This window comes from Poromitra crassiceps (genome assembly GCF_964638095.1).
Source record: "Poromitra crassiceps genome assembly, chromosome: 27".
In the NCBI taxonomy this organism is placed as follows: Eukaryota; Metazoa; Chordata; class Actinopteri; order Beryciformes; family Melamphaidae; genus Poromitra; species Poromitra crassiceps.
Genome location: NC_139650.1, coordinates 14,712,587 through 14,720,402, shown reverse-complemented (window position 1 = coordinate 14,720,402; position 7,816 = coordinate 14,712,587). Strand labels below are relative to the sequence as shown.

The 7,816-nt window shown below is 44.9% G+C and overlaps 1 pseudogene across 1 annotated transcript; it reads left to right on the top strand.

Moving 5' to 3' along the window:
• Nucleotides 1-211: 211 nt before the first annotated feature.
• LOC310799144 (serine/threonine-protein kinase ULK1 pseudogene) lies at nt 212-3,202 on the top strand (annotated as a pseudogene). The gene has a single exon. The product of its transcript is annotated as a serine/threonine-protein kinase ULK1 pseudogene (transcript).
• The last annotated feature ends 4,614 nt before the right edge of the window (nt 3,203-7,816 follow it).

The window sequence follows — 7,816 nt, the reverse complement described above, 5'->3', positions numbered from 1 at the left end:
ATGACATCATCTGTAATATGACATTACTACAGTAGTGACTTGGCCAAGCCACTTCTTTATTTAAACTAGAAAATTCACTTTAAATTTCCTAGTTTGTGTGGTGTGTGTGTGTGATGTCACTTGTGCGTGATATCACTGATGATATAATGCGAGAGCCGGCGGCACACAATTGCTCGAGTCCAGTGTGTAGAAAGCCGGGGGTTGCAGGACTATGGAGACGGTGGGTGAATTTGAGTTCAGTCGGAAGGACTTGATAGGACATGGCGCATTTGCTGTTGTGTTCAAAGGCAGGCACAGAGAGAAACATGACTGGGAGGTGGCAGTGAAATGCATAAACAAGAAGAACCTGGCCAAATCCCATACATTGTTGGGGAAAGAGATCAAAATACTCAAGGAGCTGAAACATGAGAACATTGTTGCATTACTGGACTTTCAGGAAACTGCCAGCTCAGTGTACCTGGTTATGGAGTATTGCAATGGTGGGGACCTTGCTGACTATTTACAATCCAAATGCACACTAAGCGAGGACACCATTCGTGTTTTCCTGCAGCAGATTGCAGGGGCCATGAGGGTCCTGCAGGCCAAAGGGATCATCCACCGGGACTTGAAACCACAGAACATACTGGTCTCCTACCCTCCAGGACGCAAGTCCCACTCCAAAAACACCTGCATCAAGATAGCGGACTTCGGTTTTGCCAGGTACCTCCAGAACAACATGATGGCAGCAACACTATGTGGGTCTCCCATGTACATGGCTCCTGAGGTCATCATGTCGCAGAACTATGATGCCAAGGCCGACTTGTGGAGCATAGGAACAATAGTGTTCCAGTGTCTGACTGGGAAGGCGCCTTTTCAGGCTAGCAGTCCCCAGGACCTCCGGCTGTTCTATGAAAAACATAAGAATCTCAGCCCCAACATCCCCAGAGAGACCTCGTGTCATCTGAGACACCTGCTGCTCGGCCTGCTGCAGCGCAACCACAAGGATCGCATGGACTTTGATGAGTTTGTTTGTCATCCTTTCCTGGTGGCCAGCTCATCGATGAAAAAGTCAACTCCTACTGAGACCATGACATGCTTCCCAAGCTCTGTGTCAGCCAGCTCCTGTAGCAGCTCTTCCACCTCTCACCCTGCCTCAACACCACAGTCTCAGGCTGAGGTTCAGCATCTGCATTCCAAAAGAGCATCCCCTACCCAGGAAGCTACTGGTTTCCTCCTCAAGGACTCGTCTGGAGGATGTGGCAGCAGCAAGAACTCCTGTGATACAGATGACTTTGTCATTGTGCCCGCTCACTTCACCACAGGTGAGCTCACCTGTGAGAGCAAAGTGCTGCAGGACAACATGATCAACAGTGGCTCTCTTCTGGCCTCTGCTTGTTTGAGTAGCCAAGCCAAATCCCCACCACACTCGCCTTCCTACAGTGGCTCTCCAAGCCCTGTAAGGTCCAATGAGTTCTCATCAACTAACTATGGTGGTAACTATGGTCAGTCTATGCCTATCCCAGTTCCCACTCAGGTCAAAAACTACCAGCGAATGGAGCAGAACCTCCATTCTCCCAAACAGGATAGCTCGCCACGGCTGTCCACACCAGTGCATTGTTGCAGCAGCGGAAGCTCATTGGGCTTCACCAGGACTGGGCCTTCACCACCATACGGCCAGGGAGGAGTTCCCATCATCCGAAGGCTCTCTCAAGCTCTTCAGCAGACTTACCCCCGGACAACCTCGGAGCACCAGCCACAGACGGCGGGATTTGGCACATGGCTCCACAGTGCCCCCTGTCTGTTGGCGTGTACCAGCAGTGGCAGCAGGAAGGCAAAAGCGAGCAGGAAAATCAGGAAGCAGCACTTGGACCTGATGGCGATCCCCCAGGTGGGTGTGATGACTGCCCATCCTCTGCACTCCACCATGTTCAGTGAGCTGATGCAGGGCAGCCCTCTTCCCACCATCCTTGGCTCTCCTTCCAGGACCATACCTTCATTTGAATTCCCCAAGCCCCCGAGATCCCCTAACCGCGTGACCTTCCTGACACAGCAGGGTTTGATCCTAACTTCCCCTGGCTGCAGGGCTGTCCCACCAGAGCCTAGAGGCCCGGGACAACACACTCACTGCATCCACAGACTGAACGATACCAAGGTATTTGGGCAGTCTCAGAGTACGGGTCGTCTGTCCGACATGCTGCTGATGCCTGCATTTGGAACAGTGGGTGAGCGAGGAAGCACAGAGAACCTGACCTCTGACAGAACCATAGACATAACAGCACCCCCATGTGGTGGTGGAGGCTTGGTGCCTGGCTCCAGCAGCCCAGGACAAGTGGTTTTCACTGTGGGCTCCCCACCCAGCAGCAGCAGCACCCCATCTCAGACCTCGCAACATAGGAAATACTGTCCCAGTTCCGTTGAGGCTCCTTCCATTCCCCACTACGGCTTCACTAACCACATCACCGCCAACATGGGCGGGCCTGTAACCTTCGAGGCTCCTGAGCTTCCTGAGGAGACCCTGATGGATCAGGAGCACACAGAAACTTTGCAAAGCCTGCGGTTCACACTGGATTTCAGTTGCTGTCTGATGGAGGTAGCTGGATCCCATGGGGCCGGAGCTGTAGGGGAGCAGGGGGACACTTCTCATCCCTCACTCCCCCAGCAGCAGAGCCTGGTGGCAGACACTTCTCATCCCTCACTCCCCCAGCAGCAGAGCCTGGTGGCAGACCATATAAGCTTGCTCAGCCGAGGGTGGAGTGATGCAGAACAGCTCGTCCTGTACCTTAAGACTACAGAACTTTTGTCCATTGCCTTACGCACAGCCAGGGAGCGAGTCAAGCAGGGCAAACTCTACCCGTCTGCCACTGTCAAACAAGTAGTAAGAAGGCTGAATGAGCTGTACAAGGTGAGCGTGGCGTGCTGCCGCACGCTCAACGACCGTCTGGAGCGCTTCTTCTCCATGAAACACTGTCTAATTGACCACATCCCCTCCATCACTGCCGAGGTGCTGCTCTTCAGCCACGCAGTGCAGATGGTTCAGGCTGCTGCGCTGGATGAGATGTTTTACCAGGGGGCAGCATCAGGCCTGCGCTACCACAAAGCCCTCCTGCTGATGGAGGGCCTGTCTCTGCTGCTCAGCGAGGAGGACGATATCCTCACTGTCAGCAAGTGCAAGGAGTGTATTCAGCGTCGCCTCACCGCTCTGCAGTCAGGTCTCTGTGCTTGACGGTCCTACACTGCTGCCTTGAATGGTAAATGGCCTGCATTTATATAGCGCTTTCTTCCAAAGCGCTCTTTCTTCCAAAGCGCTTTACAATGAGAAGGTACAGTACATTCACCCATTCACACGCAGACATCCATAGACCAAGCTACCATGCCGGATGATAATTAATAGGATAACAACAAGGTATCATATCACATACATATATACAGTACATGCATACATACATACCACATGTATACATCTATGATATATATTCACAAAACACACAAGGACGATCCAAGTCAATGACACCAAAACAATACACAAACTAATCCGTGGTGTGTCAAATGTAAAGTGAGACACCACAGATACACCACAGTACAGACATCAAGTAAACAACATACAGTGGTCAAGAGTTAGGATGGGGTACAGGCACTGGCCAGGTTTTACCACTGAGCTATATAAATATGGAGACAGGGTGGCTATCTCCGCCCAGTCGAGTGAAGCCGAAATCCTGCCAGATCAGTGAACCAGATTCTGCGCAGTAGATCCCTTGAGTTCGAACCTCTGTGAGGTCGCCACCCCTCTGAATCTTCTTATGTAGAGCTGCTGTTTCTAGATTTGCGCAGTGTGTTTTTATATACAGTCTAGCTCTGTAAATATGGCACTTTAAGTTGTAATATTTTTTGTCTCGCCAAAAGTAACCAGGAAGATTCCCACTATGAGATCAGTTTATCAAAATGACGCCTGTACGAAAATCAGATTTTCGGAGATTGAGCTTGTATCAGCCAGACAAGTCAGACCTCCGGGCTGCTCTCAGCCTCTCACTGATGAACTGATCTTTGCATCTCTGTGTTGATTAGCCTAATGTTTCCGTGGCATTTTGATTAACTTTATGATTTAATTCCTTTTGGAGCAAATGTTGGTTTAACAAATCTGACCGTGACGCTTTAGGGTACATTGTTTACTGGTATAGTGTGGGGTAGGGCAGTCTAACGTTAGCCAGGCTGCCTGGTCTCTTCTCTGACTCTGACCCACTGAGCTACAGTATATCTTATTGCCTCGTGTTGTCTATAAAAGACCTCCTAACCTTAGGAACCTTTTGGTGAGGTCTTATTTGCCTCAGCCCAGTCCCTCTCATTTCCTGACTGGTGTCCCTGCTGGCAACTATAAGTGTGGTAGGTGTGCCCAATGCAATTTTACTTATGAATGCCACTCTTTCAACCACCCGCTTACTGGTAAACGCTATCCTATTAAAGGCATTATCAGTTGTACCACTGTAAACATTATTTATATGATTTATTGCATCTGTGGGTTAGCCTACATAGGTAAGTCATCTAGAGCCCTGAAAACTAGAATTTCAGAACACCGGAGCGATATCCGTACCAAGGATTTTAAAAATCCGGTTGCTCTTCACTTTTTTTCAGGCCAATCATTGTATTTCATCTTTAAAATAATCTTTTGACCTGAGACCTTTCCTGTAGCCACTTTATGAGAATGTATCTATCTTAGTCCTTTTCGCTTTTATTTGTGGGGTATTTGACCACTCTATACATTTAGTATTGCCTGCATCCTGTCTGTTATCAGAGTTGTATGCCTTAAGTCTTAAAGCCCCCCCCCCCTTTCTAAATTAATTACTCACTTAAGTATTTCTTATGTGACCTAACCTTTTACTCTTATTCACTTTCAGTGTTTTTTACCAGTGTAGTTGATTGGGGCCTTTATTTATTTTTTACCCCAGATGATCTATTGATTGTGATGTGTAGCCTACTGTGTACCTTGTACAACTTATTACACTTGGCACCAATCTGTATACACATGTGAGTGTATGTATTTCTATTTGACTATTTCTACACTGAGTCCTTATATAACTTTATATACTCTTCTATTATATGACTTACTTATTTCATATTGTACTTTTATAATGGGATTGTCTTACTATGATGATTTATTTTTGTATGGAGCATGATGTACTCTGGTTGATTGTCTTCACCTGACTTATTTTCTCTCTGCCAATTGGTGGAGAGGTGTAACCTATATATATGAGTACTCTGTCATTTCCTGCTTCATTCTGAAGAAGGTCGTGTGAGACCGAAACGTCAAGAAATAAATCTATCCGTCTGGGAGACATCTTGTTCAGCAGTGTGCGGACTCTACTCTTTTTCTAGACAAATAAGATTGCCAAGATCTACTGATTATTTCCCCTTGATTTCATTCATGACAGACTTGATGGCACATTGATATTGACACTGCTTATTCACTGCATTCTGTCTCCTCAGTTATTTCCTCTCTGCAAAAGACAAATGGCAGACAATGAGACCATTACTAAATCTTCATATGTATTGGAATTCTGATATTAACATGAAATAAAACTATTTGTCTTTTAAAAAAAGAGGATTGACACGGCATCCTCTTCACTGCTGTGCTCTCCTCTCCTTGCACACAACAATTGTGCATTTTGCAAAAAACCTGCAGTTTTCATTGTTGCAAATAAATCTAACCTCAATTTAGCTGTTTAGCTATTTATTTTAATTACAGACTAATCTTAATCAACAATGGTTTGGTTTACTAAACACCAGTAACATTACGTTCACTAAAGTGAATGTTTTCTAATACATAATTACATCAATCACCTACAGACTTTTCAAACAGATTTGATTGCATGATGACGTCTTCTTTGTTGTGTTTGTGAGGGCCAGATTTTCTAGTATTCAATATTTCATTTGATTTTTTTACCCCTAAAATAACATTTTACATCAGTAATGTAGCAATCTGGGAACCCAGAGTCTATTTTTCAAATAAAAATAGACTCTGCATTCCCAGATTGGTAATGTAGCTACAACACTGATCAGATTCAATTGTATATAGGCTATCTATAAATCTATCTATATATAGATGATATATTATACATTATAAGATATCAAATTAGATAATATAATACAATTAAGAGAATATAATTATAATATAATATGATATTTAGGTGATTGATTAAAAGACACAAAAACATTGGGCTAAACAGGGGTAAATAGCCTATTTATTTTTTGGGTAAAAAATATCTTAAAATCAAACACGTATAGGCTATTTGATTTTAAGGTGTAGCCTACACCAACACACAACATCATCCTGCAATGAAATATGTTTGACAAGTATCCTTCATACTTTTGCCACTAACAGCCCTTCCCATTAACAATGTCGCTGCCTGCTACAGCGAACAGGCTCATCAACGCTTTTCCTGGCCCTATGCATTTGGACCTAGCCTTGTTTATTATGTGATTTACTTGTCTAACTTTAGGGTGTCAAACACGTCAAATGCCCATTCCGTAATTTCTGACACTTACTGCCGTTAGAGTAACTGCATGCAGGCACCGTACTCGAACACGCCCAGCAGCTGCCTGGCTAAAACAATGAAAGCAATAGGTGGTGTTGGTTGCTTGGTTCGAGTTATGGGGGGACCTGGGGTCTTGGACCCCATAGTCCAGAACACTTGTGGGACCCCCACAAATATAACGTTTTTAATTTTTCGATGTAAGAATTAATTTTATTTATGTTAACTAGATAAATAGGCTAAATAAGAAACATGTTTTCAGTTTTCCCAAAACAACTGTGTGAATAGACTACATGCACAACTTCTTTACTTCCTGAAATTAGTACAGCTTCTTTATTTCCTGTCCTACACTATAGACCAAATCAGCGGGATGTTTACATTTACTTCCGGGTACCCCTGGGTCCACACATTATAATGGCGGTGAACGGCACAAACTGACGTGTTGAAGACAAAAACAGACAAAGAAGACAAAAATGGTTCGTCCGTGTTGTGTTGTTGTTTAATATCATTCATAACAACACTTTCACTAACGTTAGTGGAGACCAGACTAGCTAATTTACCTGTTGGACCAGACCAGAGTAGACTTGACGCTAAATTAAATTAACGTGGCGTCAGTAGCTCTGTTTGTAACGTTAACGTAACCTCGCGTCACCAGGCTCTTCTACGTTAACGAGTCTGCAAAACAGCGAGTTTGACAGACAAACAAACGTTATTAGCTAGCTAACACTACATAAAACAAACACAGAAGAAAGGCTAGATACGTCGGACAAGCATGTTTACCAACCGTTTAACCATTTAAATTGAAAGTAGTCGGCCGAAAACAACGAGAGGGTTTGACAGCATTTATTTGACAACACGCACATTTAAACCTGCCGCCTTCCCCAAGTGGTACCCGGAAGTAAATTTGTTTACATGGTGACGTCACGGTGATTTGGTCTATTGGATGAACTGATTAATCAGGTGTGCCTGATCATTGTTGTGACTGCAGCACACCTGACATTAATCAGTTCATCCAATAGTGATGACAGGAAATAAAGAAGCTGTACTAATTTCAGGAAGTAGTGGAGTTGTGCATGTAGCCCATTGTTGTGTGAAATAGGCTGCATTTCACCTCCAAGCCACCATGCGCCGCCCATGAGCGCGTGTTCTACTACTACTTGCTACAACCGAGTTGCGGGGAGAAGAAGCCACAAGATTTATCAGTATATACAGGGGAATTGTTGGCTATTCTTTTAGCACTTAATTGGGTTGAAGAAAATAAACCGGGTAAGGTTTTAGTAGGGTCAGACTCCACTAGTGCATTGGTAAGTATT